Genomic DNA, 15,690 nt, shown 5'->3' with positions numbered 1-15,690 from the left:
GGCCTGCTGCTGCTCGCACAGTCTGTCCAGCATGTGCAAGGTGGAGTTCCACCTGGTGGGCACGTCGCATATGAGGCGGTGAGCGGGAAGGCCGAAGTTACGCTGTAGCGCAGACAGGCGAGCAGCAGCAGGATGTGAACGCCGGAAGCGCGAACAGACGGCCCGCACTTTATGCAGCAGCTCTGACATGTCGGGGTAGTTGTGTATGAACTTCTGCACCACCAAATTCAGCACATGCGCCAAGCAAGGGATGTGCGTCAAATTGGCTAGTCCCAGAGCTGCAACGAGATTTCGCCCATTATCACACACCACCAGGCCGGGCTTGAGGCTCACCGGCAGCAACCACTCGTCGGTCTGTTGTTCTATACCCCGCCACAACTCCTGTGCGGTGTGGGGCCTGTCCCCCAAACATATGAGTTTCAGAATGGCCTGCTGACGTTTACCCCGGGCTGTGCTGAAGTTGGTGGTGAAGGTGTGTGGCTGACTGGATGAGCAGGTGGAAGAAGAGGAGGAGGAAGCCGAGAAGGAGGAGGTGGCAACAGGAGGCAAAGAATGTTGCCCTGCGATCCTTGGAGGCGGAAGGACGTGCGCCAAACAGCTCTCCGCCTGGGGCCCAGCTGCCACTACATTTACCCAGTGTGCAGTTAGGGAGATATAGCGTCCCTGGCCGTGCTTACTGGTCCACGTATCTGTGGTTAGGTGGACCTTGCTACAGATGGCGTTGCGCAGTGCACACTTAATTTTATCGGATACTTGGTTGTGCAGGGAAGGCACGGCTCTCTTGGAGAAGTAGTGGCGGCTGGGAACAACATACTGTGGGACAGCAAGCGACATGAGCTGTTTGAAGCTGTCTGTGTCCACCAGCCTAAATGACAGCATTTCATAGGCCAGTAGTTTAGAAATGCTGGCATTCAGGGCCAGGGATCGAGGGTGGCTAGGTGGGAATTTACGCTTTCTCTCAAATGTTTGTGAGATGGAGAGCTGAACGCTGCCGTGTGACATGGTTGAGACGCTTGGTGACGGAGGTGGTGGTGGTGGTGTTGGTGGTACATCCCCTGTTTGCTGGGTGGCAGGTGCCAACGTTCCTCCAGAGGCGGAGGAAGAGGCTGAGGCGGCAGCAGCAGAAGAGGCCGAGGCGGCAGCAGCAGAAGAGGTAGCAGGGGGAGCCTGAGTGACTTTGCTTTGCATGCAGGTGCCTGGTCATGCAGGTTGTGCTCAGGTTCAGAACGTTAATGCCTCGCTTCAGGCTCTGATGGCACAGCGTGCAAACCACTCGGGTCTTGTCGTCAGCACATTGTTTGAAGAAGTGCCATGCCAGGGAACTCCTTGAAGCTGCCTTTGGGGTGCTCGGTCCCAGATGGCGGCGGTCAGTAGCAGGCGGAGTCTCTTGGCGGCGGGTGTTCTGCTTTTGCCCACTGCTCCCTCTTTTGCTACGCTGTTGGCTCGGTCTCACCACTGCCTCTTCCTCCGAACTGTGAAAGTCAGTGGCACGACCTTCATTCCATGTGGGGTCTAGGACCTCATCGTCCCCTGCATCGTCTTCCACCCAGTCTTGATCCCTGACCTCCTGTTCAGTCTGCACACTGCAGAAAGACGCAGCAGTTGGCGCCTGTGTTTCGTCATCATCAGAGACATGCTGAGGTGGTATTCCCATGTCCTCATCATCAGGAAACATAAGTGGTTGTGCGTCAGTGCATTCTATGTCTTTCACCGCTGGGGAAGGGCTAGGTGGATGCCCTTGGGAAACCCTGCCAGTGGAGTCTTCAAACAGCATAAGAGACTGCTGCATAACTTGAGGCTGAGACAGTTTCCCTGGTATGCATGGGGGTGATGTGACAGACTGATGGGGTTGGTTTTCAGGCGCCATCTGTGCGCTTTCTGCAGAAGACTGGGTGGGAGATAATGTGAATGTGCTGGATCCACTGTCGGCCACCCAATTGACTAATGCCTGTACCTGCTCAGGCCTTACCATCCTTAGAACGGCATTGGGCCCCACCATATATCGCTGTAAATTCTGGCGGCTACTGGGACCTGAGGTAGTTGGTACACTAGGACGTGTGGATGTGGCAGAACGGCCACGTCCTCTCCCAGCACCAGAGGGTCCACTAACACCACCACGACCATGTCCACGTCCGCGTCCCTTACTAGATGTTTTCCTCATTGTTATGGTTCACCACAACAACAAAAATATTATTTGGCCCAATGTATTGTATTCAAATTCAGCGGGATATAAATTTGAGGCCTAGTATTTAGGCGCTGGGTGACCGGTATGGATTTAGTGACAGAATTAGACTTGGAAATGCACAGTAGCGTGTGTGTGAAGTTATTCTGAATGACCCTATGTGCACCTTGAATATTATATACCCTTTTAGGGATAGATTTCAAATAGCTCTGATATAGCAGAAACCACTAAATTATGAAATTGCTAAATTGGGAATTGTATTTCAACCCAGAACAAAAAATGTGCTTTGACGGACACTAAATAACTTTCCCAGCCACAACAGGACAGCGGTAACGAGAGATTTAGCGGGATATAAATTTGAGGCCTAGTATTTAGGCGCTGGGTGACCGGTATGGATTTAGTGACAGAATTGGACTTGGAAATGCACAGTAGCGTGTGTGTGTGAAGTTATTCTGAATGACCCTATGTGCACCTTGAATATTATATACCCTTTTAGGGATAGATTTCAAATAGCTCTGATATAGCAGAAACCACTAAATTATGAAATTGCTAAATTGGGAATTGTATTTCAACCCAGAACAAAAAATGTGCTTTGACGGACACTAAATAACTTTCCCAGCCACAACAGGACAGCGGTAACGAGAGATTTAGCGGGATATAAATTTGAGGCCTAGTATTTAGGCGCTGGGTGACCGGTATGGATTTAGTGACAGAATTGGACTTGGAAATGCACAGTAGCGTGTGTGTGTGAAGTTATTCTGAATGACCCTATGTGCACCTTGAATATTATATACCCTTTTAGGGATAGATTTCAAATAGCTCTGATATAGCAGAAACCACTAAATTATGAAATTGCTAAATTGGGATTTGTATTTCAACCCAGAACAAAAAATGTGCTTTGACGGACACTAAATAACTTGCCCATCCACAACAGGACAGCGGTAACGAGAGATTTAGCGGGATATAAATTTGAGGCCTAGTATTTAGGCGCTGGGTGACCGGTATGGATTTAGTGACAGAATTAGACTGGGATATGGCCAAAAAATAACCACACTATTGCTGGTTAAATGCACTTGGTGACGGGCGCAGCTTGCCCCTGATGTAGTATATGGCCAAAAAATGAACAGACTATTGCTGGTTAAATGCACTTGGTGTCACAGCTTGACCAACCACACTACTGAGGGTTAAATGCACTTGGTGACGGGCGCAGCTTGCCCCTGATGTAGTATATGGCCAAAAAATAAACAGACTATTGGTGGTTAAATGCACTTGGTGACGGGCGCAGCTTGCCCCTGATTTAGTATATGGCCAAAAAATGAACAGACTATTGCTGGTTAAATGCACTTGGTGTGATAGCTTGACCAACCACACTACTGAGGGTTAAATGCACTTGGTGACGGGCGCAGCTTGCCCCAGATGTAGTATATGGCCAAAAAATAAACAGACTATTGCTGGTTAAATGCACTTGGTGTGACAGCTTCACCCTGATGTAGGCTTTAGCCAAAAAACAACCACACCATTGAGGGTTAAATGCACTTGGTCGCAGCTTGTGCTGGCGCACCACAAGACACAAAATGGCCGCCGATCACCCCAGAAAAATGTGACTGACAAACGGTCTGGGCAGCCTAAAAACAGTGAGCAATTGAGTATCAGCAGCTCAATGATCCACAGCTGCAGATCGATCAATAATCAAGTCCTTTGGAGGAGTTAATCTGCCTAATCTCGCCCTACTGTCGCAGCCGCAACCTCTCTCTACGCTAATCAGAGTAGAGTGACGGGCGGCGCTATGTGACTCCAGCTTAAATAGAGGCTGGGTCACATGGTGCTCCGGCCAATCATAGCCATGCCAATAGTAGGCATGGCTGTGATGGCCTCTTGGGGCAAGTAGTATGACGCTTGTTGATTGGCTGCTTTGCAGCCTTTCAAAAAGTGCCAAGAAAGCGTCATAAAAGAGCCAAGAAAGCGACGAACACCGAACCCGAACCCGGACTTTTACGAAAAAGAGCATACTTACCTGCTCCCCTGCACCCGCGTCACTCCGGATCCCTGCACGGCTGCTGCATCTCCCCGTTGCACAGATCCAAACAGGGTGGCGATGGTGACCAGCCTCCCTAGCATCGTGGGTGGCGCTAAGGAGGCCGGTCACCATCGGGGCCTGCTATTGGCTGCTCCCCCTGTTGCCAGATATTTTGATCTACATAACAGGGAAATGGAGCGGCCGTTGCAGGGATCCAGAGGGACACAGGTGCTGGGGAGCAGGTAAGTATGCACTAGAGGTAAATTTGTAACTAACTCTGCCCAAGTTTTGACTCTAGCTAAATTCTAAAACTTTACACCTAAACCATAATAAACTACCTTTTTTTGGGGGGGGGGGGGAGAGAGGGAGGTTAGGGGAGTAGACACTCATGAATACATTATTATTTAATGTATCTCACAAAAGTATGTACATTTTTGTAAATATTTTATTCTATCTTTTCATGGGACAGCACTGAAGATATGACACTTTGATACAATGTAAAGTAGTCAGTGTACAGCTTGTATAACAGGGTCAATTTGGTGTGCCCTCAAAATAACTCAACACACGGCGAATAATGTCTAAACCGTTGGCAACAAAAATTAGTACACCCCTAAGTGAAAATGGCCGAATTGTGCCCAATAAGCCATTTTCCCTCCCCGGTGTCATTTGAATCATTAGGTGTGAATGGGGAGCAGATGTGTTAAATTTGGGGTTATCGCTCTCACACTCTCTCATACTGGTCACTGGAAGTTCAACATGGTACCTCAAAGAACTCTCTGAGGATCTGAAAAAAAGAATTGTTGCTGTACATAAAGATGGCCTAGGCCAGTGGTGGTGAACCTATTGCACGGGTGCCAGAGGCGGCACTCGGAACCCTCTCTGTAGGAACCCGCACCCTGGAAAAAGTATAAGACATACCAATATGCTTTAGACTTTTCCTGCCACTGCTTTCTAAAGAAACTGAGGATAAAGATGCTGACCTGGCCAAACATGTCTCCCAAACTTAACCCTATTGAGAATTTGTTGGGCACTCTCAAATGGAAGGTGGAGGAGCGCAAGGCCTCTAACATCCACCAGCTCTGTGATGTCATCATGGAGGAGTAGTGGAGGATTCCAGTGGCAACCAGTGAATCTCTTCTGAACTCCATGCCCAACAGAGATGAAAATTATCGTGGCCATACAAAATATTGACACTTTGGGCACAATTTGATCATTTTCACTTAAGGGTATACTCACTTTTGTTGCCAGCGGTTTAAACATTAATGGCTGTTTGTTGATTTATTCAGAGGGCACACCAAATGTACACTATAAGACAAGCTGTACACTGACTACTTTACATTGTATCAAAGTGTAATATCTTCAGTGCTGTCCCATGAAAAGATAAAATAAAATATTTACAAAAATGTGTGGGGTGTACATACATTTGTAAAATACTGTACATTGACTTGAATGGGTATTCTGGTAGGTAAAAGTTATCCCCTGTACATAGGATAGGGGATAACTACCAAATCGCAGGGTCCTACCACTGGGACCCCCACAGATTATAAGAACAGTGGCCTGGTACCCCCTGCAAGCCCCCTGCTGCTCCTCTGAAATGACCGTAGCTGTCAGTCACACATGTGCATGGCCGTTCCATTTATTTCTATGGGAATTCCCGAGATAGCCGAGAGCTCTACTCGGGTTTTAAAGATTGAAAACTAGTGTTGAGCGAACTTGTGTTTTAAGTTTGGCGTCTAAAGTTCGGGTTTATCGAAGAATCGCGTTATGGATTCCGCTACCGCAGACCATAACGGAATTTAGAATCCATAACGTGATTCTTCAACAACCCGAACTTTAGATGATGAACTTAAAACACAAGTTCGCTAAACACTATTTGAAACATATACCAAAATATATTTAAATATTTCCAAATCAAGAAACAAGACTCAAGGAAATTATTAATGGTAATTTTTTGAAATGACAAGAAGATCATTTATGGATATTGTTTGTAAAAATCATGAGCAGTCTGACAATTGCATTGGGTAAAAAGGACTTTTTAATAAGTGGTTTTGGGTAATGAAGGAAGACGTTTGGGAAGCACCGCTTTACACTATTCTTTGGATAGTCGTTAGAATATTTTTTTCTTAGTTAAACAGAGATCTGTACATAAAAGGCTTGCCAGTTTCTTTATGTATGTTCATCATTAAATATATAGATTAATGAACCATCTATGACAGGTTCATATTTAGAGTAATATTAACGTTTTGTTCAACCCACACAGTAAAGTAAAACATAATTTTGAGTTTTGGCACTAAGGACCGTTTAGAAATATTCTGTTCACTTTTTATATTATGTTTAATTAATGTTTATTTAAGCTTTATGGACTTACAAAGAGATAAAAAAAATAAAGAGTCTGATATGATTGTTCTAGAAGGAGTTAAACAAAAAGGTCTTTCTTCTGAGAACCCGGTAGAAGAGATAACCATTCTACTTTAGAGAATCAGTCAATTTCTTACCAATAAAAAAAGTGCATGTGAAGAAAATCCAATCCCAAAAAGAGTTTAGTTGATCATAACTAATATGCAACATCATACGAACCCATGTGAAGCTCCACTTCGATCACGGTTTAAAAAAATATATATCAAGGCTAGAGATGAGCGAATCTAAGCTGACGAAGTAAAATTAGATGCACACCGAAGCCGAATTTCCTCACGTGGTAACAAATCACATTTTTTCCTAAAATGGCTGCTGTACGTGTGAGGACATGGAGAAAGGAACTCTGGAAAGGTGGGATCACCCATACTGACATGCATGCAGCCAGTCAGCAGCCAGCCCTGTGATGTCACAGCCCTATAAATAGCCTCAGCCATATTAGATTCTGCGGTTTACCAGGGAGATACATCAGCAGGCGCTAAGGACAGCATTAGAAAAAATTTCATTGTGCTAAAAAGTAATGATTTACAAGTGCAGGGACAGATTATTCAAGGTGTAGGGAAAGGATAGGGAGGAATCATTCCACAGCATTTATGTTGAACAGGGTTCAGTAGGGGAGGTTACAGCCTGGGTAATAGGAACAATCCTAGCTGCTGACTGGGGATCCACTTTGCCATTATACAGCTCTGTAATTCCCGCAAACCGTCCTTGTTATTGGGGTGCAAGTGCTGTTTAATACATCCATTAACAGGGTTTATTACAAGGAAATATTTATATGTCTTATTTGCCCTTGTGCAGTACAGTTGTAGCATTTTTTGGCTTGTATTAGTGGGAAAAAAAAGGGCTTATTAGCCGTTGTGTGGTGAAGTGACAAAATTACAGCCCTTTTTGGCGTGTATTAGTGGAAAAATATTTTTGCCGGCAGTGGTGCAGTTATATGTTCTAAAGCTTTTTGTGGTGTGTACTAGTGGCACAAAAAAGTATTAGCCGTTGTGTGGTGAAGTGAGAAAATGACAGACTTTTTTGGGCTGTTTTAATTTCCTTTTTATTTATTTATTAGATTTTTTTTTTGGCATTAGCAGTACTGATGGATTACTGACCAAATGCTGATCGAGTGAAGGCAGATGTTCAACAGACAGGATCCGTTTTTTGGTGGTTATTGTTCTGACCGATAAGAGGAAAGGCAAAATAATCAGCGACGTCAACACAAACTTACTGCTGACACCCTCTCCAATCTGTCGGAGAGCTCTACTTGTATAAGCATTTAATAGAACAGGTTCTGTAGACATCTATGTGGAATCAGCTGACGACGATGTAAAAGGAGTGCGCTTCTTCTTGGCGCTAACATCTACCTGCAAGGCTGAGTTCATACTTGAGTGATTTGGTCAGTTTTGGCCCCGTGACTGCCCAAATAAGTAAAGCTGCATGTCACATGGACTCACAGTATTATTTCACTACCAAAGCAGACTCCCTATGCGTGTTACTGCAAGGCACAGTGTTCTACACCACTATAAAGGCTCTCTGCAGCCAGGAAATAGCCATTTTGTAACAAAATTGGCCGTAAATAAATTTGGATAGAACCTAATTTTTTCCAACAAGTTCAGCAAAATGGTGAATCGATTTTTTTTTTTTTACTCACTCATCTCCATTCAAGGTTATCGTATGAGCAGGTGGGGATTCTAAGATAGTTTCTCAAAAGGAGTGAGAGGGGACTGAAAGGAAGCCTTTTCCCCTTTGGAGGTCATATAAGAGTAAAGTTGAGTGTATTCTAGTAATGAGAGAGAGAAGGATATTGTGCCTGAAGCTCCGAGAGAGTGCAAAGCTCAAAACCAGCAAAAACCATGAAAGACCAGGGATCTTTTGCAGCCCCACAGCCAAGAAAAGACTCTCGCTAAAGCCTTGGATAAAATAATGGATTGCACAATAAAGGGGGTAGTGGGCTAAATTACCTTGTTAATATTCTTCTTCTTCATAGTGATGACCTATGCTAGATGTTCTGAAGAAGTGTCTCATTGTCCCCTTGGGGATTATATCCAAGGGAGGGTTTGAAAAGGTGTTTAAAAAAACTCTTGTTTCAATACAACCGACTGTTTGATGTAAGCTTCATAATGAGAATCTAGGAGGTGGATTAAAATAGAATCCTGGTTTGGGTAATGAAAGAAACCCTTTGGGAAGCACTGCTTTAGACTATTCTTTGGATAGTCATTCGAATATTTTTTCTTCTTATTTAAACTGTGATCTGTACTGTAAGTTCCACATATGAATCTATGAAGAGCATCCTGAAGTTTATTGAAGAAAAGAGTAGAGAATGCTATAGGGACTGTTTGAAGAAAATAAAGAAAACAAGGAAGCATCCATTTTATAAGCTTTCATGCACTCAAACCAAGACAGTCTTTTTCGCCGTAGGTCAGAATATTTTTAAGATCTTTTTATATTAAAAGCAAAATGGTGAGTTACATGGCCTCTAATATTTGCTATATATCAGTCCTAGGTTTTATATAAAACTAGTATCATGACCTGGCTTCACTCAGGTATATTTGGACAATTTCATTTAATGTTTGTGTATCAACAGTGTCCCCCATAGCAGTGCCCCACCCCCTTAACAGTGACTTCTACAGTGCCCCACCCCCTTAACAGTGACCTATACAGAAACCCCACTTCCATAATAGTGAACTCACCAGTGCCCCTCCTCCTTCAAATGTTACCTCCACCGCACCCTGCCCCATTAACAGTGAGCTCCACTGCATCCTGCCCACTTGAAAAGCAGCCCATTCCCTTAATGGTGAACCCAACAGTGGCTCTCCCCCTTAACAGTGACCTCCAAAGAGGCCACCCCCTTAAAAGTCACATTCACAGGGGTCTGCCCTTTTAACCGTGACCTCCACAATGCCTCACCCCCTTAACATTGACCTCTACATCACCCTCTCCCTTAACTGTGACCTCCACAGTGCTCCAACACTTCACAGTGACCTCCACAGTAGCCCATATCCTAACAATCACCTCCACAGCACCGTCCCCTTAACATTGATCTTTACAGCGGCCCTCCCCCTTAAAGGTGACCTATAGCAGTAAATAAAACTGGCTGAGTTGTTATGGAAACTTGGTGTAAAAATCTGGTTTAAAACTGTTTGGATGTCAAGACTGAAGGAATTAGTGAGCTTCTATTGGCCAATAAGGGTTATGTGACTATGTGTATGGCAGTTAGGATATGAATGAAAGACCTGTGAGCTTCTACTGGCTATTACAGGACATGTGATGGTGCCATATTGCATTCTTTGGGAATATCTCAAGAATCATATTTCCTGAAGAGCTGAGCTTGGTCTAAAACCTTTCTAAGAACCAGATGTGCCTATATGCCAAATTTGGTGCAGATATAAGTCCAGATGTTTGGCCATACATAAAGAGCACAGTCACAGAATGAACATAACCCCGTTCAAGGGAGTATAGTAGAATTAGGTCAATTTATAAACAGAATTCACAGGATTACCATTAATTCTAAAATATAGCCTTTAACCACCTCCCGACCGCTGTACACACCGATGCGTCCGGGAGGTGGTTGATTAGTTCCTCCTGGACGCATTGGCGCGTCCTCTCGCGAGACGCGAGATTACGTCACAGCCGGCCCGCGCATGCGCATCGCGGGCCGGCATTTCGCAGAAGAGTATTTCGTCAGCAGCCTGCCGGCCACGATCATTGGCTGGCAGGCTGCTGATTTTTAAAAAAACCAATCAGCAGCCATATAACCCCACATATTAGTAAATATGATGGGGTTATATGGCTGCTGTGCTCCTCTGCTCCTTCTTTTGGTCGGTTGGTTCCAGCAGAGGAGCAGAGGAGCACATCATTACTGTGAGTACCCACCACACCACATTTAGCCCCCAGATCACCCCAATTAACCCTTTGATCACCCCTTTTATCCCCCCCTGTCAATCACTAGTGAAAGGAAAAAAGTGATCAGTGCAAACTGTCACTTTTTTTTTTCACTGTTATTGACCGTTAGGTTTTAGGTATAGTTTAGGTCCCTTGGTTAGATAGTTAGCGATCAATTAGCGCCCAGCCCACCGCACCGCAGTCCGTTATTCGCTGATTAGCGTATCGCTAATCAGCATTTGTACTTTTATAGTATCTGGAAGTGATCAAAACTGATCACGGTCAGATCTATAATTGTACTAGTGTCACTTTAGTTCGCCCTCCACCCAAAACGCAGTGTTTGCCCGATCAGGCCTGATCGGTCGCCCACACGTGCGTACACCCACGCCCGCCCCACCGCAGTGACAAAAAAAAAATTTTTTTTTGATCGCTGCACATTCACTTTACACGCACTGCGGCGATAAAAAAATCAGTTTTGATATTTTTTATCAACCGCAGCAGCCTCCGGTACTTCGCTAGCCTCCCATTTGTAAGACAGGCTTGCTTTTTTTTTCTTGGGTAGTCTCAGGGAATACCCCGAAATTTAGTTGCCCACATGTCTAACAGGGGGTATTCTTCTGAAGAGGCCTACAGGCTTCTGACCCAGTCGGATGAGGAGTGGGAACCCTCATCTGATGAATCCAGCGGGTCAGAATACGAACCTGTAGAAAGCAGTGGCTCTCTGACCCAAAGTTCGGACGAGGAGGCTGAGGTCCCTGATAGCACCAGGCGTACCCGGCCCCGTGTCGCTAGACCGCAGGTTGCGCAGGATCCGCTTCAAGAGCAGCAGAGTGGGGCTGGTGCTGTCGGATTACGTGGTGAGGCATACACCAGCAGCCCAGCCCTTCCTGGACCTAGTACCAGCACTGCCGTACAACCTGGTGAAGTAGCGAGCACCAGAAGGGCAGTTGAAGCTGGTACGGTGGCACGTGCAGTAGTGACCCCGTCGCAGCCACCGCAAAGACGTGCCCGTAGAGCCCCTAGAATCCCAGAGGTGCTGGCAAACCCTGATTGGCAGTCCCCAACTTCAGCCGCACCCGTAGTTTTCCCTTTCACCGCCCAGTCTGGAGTTCGGGTTGAGACAGCTCAGATCGATTCGGCCCTGGGATTTTTTGAGCTGTTCTTGACTGCGGAGCTTTTAGACTTAGTCGTGGCAGAGACAAACAGGTATGCCACACAATTTATCACCGCTAACCCGGAAAGCTTTTATGCCCAGCCTTTCCGGTGGAAACCAGTCCAAGTTTCCGAATTTAAAACTTTTCTGGGCCTCCTCCTCAACATGGGCCTGACAAAAAAGCATGAATTGAGGTCATATTGGTCCACGAACCCGATTCATCACATGCCCATGTTCTCTGCTGCTATGTCCAGGACACGATTTGAGGTCATCCTGCGTTTCCTGCACTTTAGCGACAACACCGCCTCCCGTCCCAGGGGCCACCCTGCTTTTGACCGGCTCCACAAAATTCGGCCCCTCATAGACCATTTCAACCAGAAATTTGCAGATTTGTATACCCCTGAGCAAAACATCTGCATAGACGAGTCCCTAATACATTTTACCGGGCGCCTTGGCTTCAAACAATACATCCCAAGCAAGCGCGCCCGGTATGGGGTCAAATTGTATAAGCTCTGTGAAAGGGCCACAGGCTATACCCACAAATTTCGGGTCTATGAGGGAAAAGATCAGACCCTAGAGCCGGTCGGTTGCCCTGACTACCTGGGGAGCAGTGGGAAGACAGTTTGGGACTTGGTGTCACCCTTATTCGGCAAGGGGTACCATCTTTATGTGGACAATTTCTACACAAGTGTGGCCCTCTTTAGGCATTTGTTTCTAGAACGGATTGGCGCCTGTGGTACCACGCGAACTAGTCGCGCGGGCTTCCCCCAACGGCTCGTTAGCACCCGTCTTGCAAGGGGGCAGAGGGCCGCACTGTGTAACGAAGAACTGCTCGCGGTGAAATGGAGAGACAAGCGTGACGTTTACATGCTCTCCTCCATTCACGCAGACACGACAATCCAAATTGAGCGAGCAACCCGTGTCATTGAAAAGCCCCTCTCAGTCCACGACTATAACCTCCACATGGGAGGGGTCGACTTCAATGACCAGATGTTGGCTCCGTATTTAGTTTCCCGACGCACCAGACGCTGGTATAAGAAGGTGTCTGTATATTTAATTCAATTGGCTCTGTACAATAGTTTTGTTCTCTACAGTAAGGCTGGGAGAACTGGATCCTTCCTCAAATTTCAGGAAGAGATCATCGCGAACCTCCTGTATCCAGGAGGTTCCGTGGCCCCATCCACCAGTGTAGTTAGCCGTCTACACGAGCGACACTTCCCCAGTGTCGTTGCTGGTACCTCAAACCGACCGCCACCCCGAAAAAAATGTTGTGTCTGTAGCAGGAGTGGAATAAGGCGTGACACCCGCTATTTCTGTCCTGACTGTCCCGACCACCCTGCCCTATGCTTAGGGGAGTGTTTCCGAAAGTACCACACACAGGTACACCTAGCATAGGGATCACATCTCACCAGGATAGGCACACAGGGCTATTAGGGCCCATTCACTCACAGCTGCTGCAAACGTCTCCTTTCACATGGGACAAAGTGCATAACGCACTTCGCCACATCTTTGGGCGATTTGCGCTTTGCACATTGACCCATGGGGAAGGAGAGGTTTGTTCTATAAAGGTAAAAAAACAAAAAAAAAACAAAAAAAAAAAACAGGTAAGCAAACAGGTTAATGTTTAGTTCCAAAAGTTAAAGTTACATGTTCTGTTCCAAAGTTAATAAAATTATTGCGTTGTGGCCTGGTTTTTTCATTTTTTTTTGTCTTTTTACCTTCCAGGTGGACCAACCGATCTACTAGCTGCAGCACCGATGTGCATTCTGACAGAAGCATTGCGCTGCTGTCAGATTACACGCAAGTCGGTGTATGCGGCGCTGCAAGATGGGATTTTCTCCTCTGCAGTGACAGATACGTTTGCCGAGGCATACGAGCTGAGGAGGAGGCGGCGTTCCTATGCTTTGGCAAGCACTTTGTATATATATATATATATATATATATATATAAAAAAAAAATCCCGGCAATGATTTATTCATCCACATCGATTGATGCGAATGGAGAAATCTGGTTTGCCAGGGCATACGAGCTAAGTGGGTATGGATGTAGGGCGGAGCTCCTATGTCCTGGCAGACGCCTTTCCCCTCCATTTTTTTTTTTTGGCAGAGATTTTTTCATCCACATTGATCGATGCGAATGAAGAAATCTGTGCCGTTCATTTTTTTCTTTCAGCCCAGAGGCTGAACGGAAAAAAAAATCTCATTACCTGTATGCTCAATATAAGGAGAATAGCAGAAACTCCTAATGCTGGCCATACATGTAATGATTGCGGAGACCCTCAAATGCCAGGGCAGTACAAACACCCCACAACTGACCCCATTTTGGAAAGAAGACACCCCAAGGTATTTGATGAGGGGCATATTGAGTCCATGAAAGATTGAAATTTTTGTCCTAAGTTAGCGGAAAGTGAGACTTTGTGAGAAAAAACAAAAAAAAAATCAATTTCCGCTAACTTATGCGAAAAAAAAAAAAAATTCTATGAACTTGCCAGGCCCCTCATTGGATACCTTGGGGTGTCTTCTTTCCAAAGTGGGGTCACATGTGGGGTATTTATACTGCCCTGGCTTTTTAGGGGCCCTAAAGCGTGAGAAGAAGTCTGGGATCCAAATGTCTAAAAATGCCCTCCTAAAAGGAATTTGGGCCCCTTTGCGCATCTAGGCTGCAAAAAAGTGTGACACATCTGGTATCGCCGTACTCAGAAGAAGTTGGGGAATGTGTTTTGGGGTGTCATTTTACATATACCCATGCTGGGTGAGATAAATATCTTGGTCAAATGCCAACTTTGTATAAAAAAATGGGAAAAGTTGTCTTTTGCCAACATATTTCTCTCACCCAGCATGGGTATATGTAAAATGACACCCCAAAACACATTCCCCAACTTCTCCTGAGTACGGCGATACCAGATGTGTCACACTTTTTTGCTGCCAAGGTGGGCAAAGGGGCACATATTCCAAAGTGCACCTTTCGGATTTTGCAGGCCATTTTTTACACATTTTGATTGCAAAGTACTTCTCACACATATGGGCCCCTAAATTGCCAGGGCAGTACAACTACCCCACAAGTAACCCCATTTTGGAAAGAAGACACCCCAACGTATTCCGTGAGGGGCATGGCGAGTTCCTAGAATTTTTTATTTTTTGTCGCAAGTTAGTGGAATATGAGACTTTGTAAGGAAAAAAGAGAAAAAGAAAAAATCATCATTTTCCGCTAACTTGTGACAAAAAATAAAAAATTCTAGGAACTCGCCATGCCCCTCACGGAATACCTTAGGGTGTCTTCTTTCCAAAATGGGGTCACTTGTGGCGTAGTTATACTGCCCTGGCAATTTAGGGGCCCAAATGTGTGAGAAGTACCTTGCAATCAAAATGTGTAAAAAATGCCCTGCAAAATCCGAAAGGTGCACTTTGGAATATGTGCCCCTTTGCCCACCTTGGCAGCTAAAAAGTGTGACACATCTGGTATCGCCGTACTCAGGAGAAGTTGGGGAATGTGTTTTGGGGTGTCATTTTACATATACCCATGCTGGGTGAGAGAAATATGTTGGCAAAAGACAACTTTTCCCATTTTTTTATACAAAGTTGGCATTTGACCAAGATATTTTTCTCACCCAGCATGGGTATATGTAAAATGACACCCCAAAACACATTCCCCAACTTCTCCTGAGTACGGCGATACCAGATGTGTCACACTTTTTAGCTGCCAAGGTGGGCAAAGGGGCACATATTCCAAAGTGCACCTTTCGGATTTTGCAGGCCATTTTTTACACATTTTGATTGCAAAGTACTTCTCACACATATGGGCCCCTAAATTGCCAGGGCAGTACAACTACCCCACAAGTAACCCCATTTTGGAAAGAAGACACCCCAACGTATTCCGTGAGGGGCATGGCGAGTTCCTAGAATTTTTTATTTTTTGTCGCAAGTTAGTGGAATATGAGACTTTGTAAGGAAAAAAGAGAAAAAGAAAAAATCATCATTTTCCGCTAACTTGTGACAAAAAATAAAAAATTCTAGGAACTCGCCATGCCCCTCACGGAATACCTTAGGGTGTCTTCTT

Source organism: Bufo gargarizans, chromosome 2, assembly GCF_014858855.1.
Source record: "Bufo gargarizans isolate SCDJY-AF-19 chromosome 2, ASM1485885v1, whole genome shotgun sequence".
Lineage (NCBI taxonomy): Eukaryota > Metazoa > Chordata > Amphibia > Anura > Bufonidae > Bufo > Bufo gargarizans.
This window is presented reverse-complemented; position numbering follows the sequence as displayed.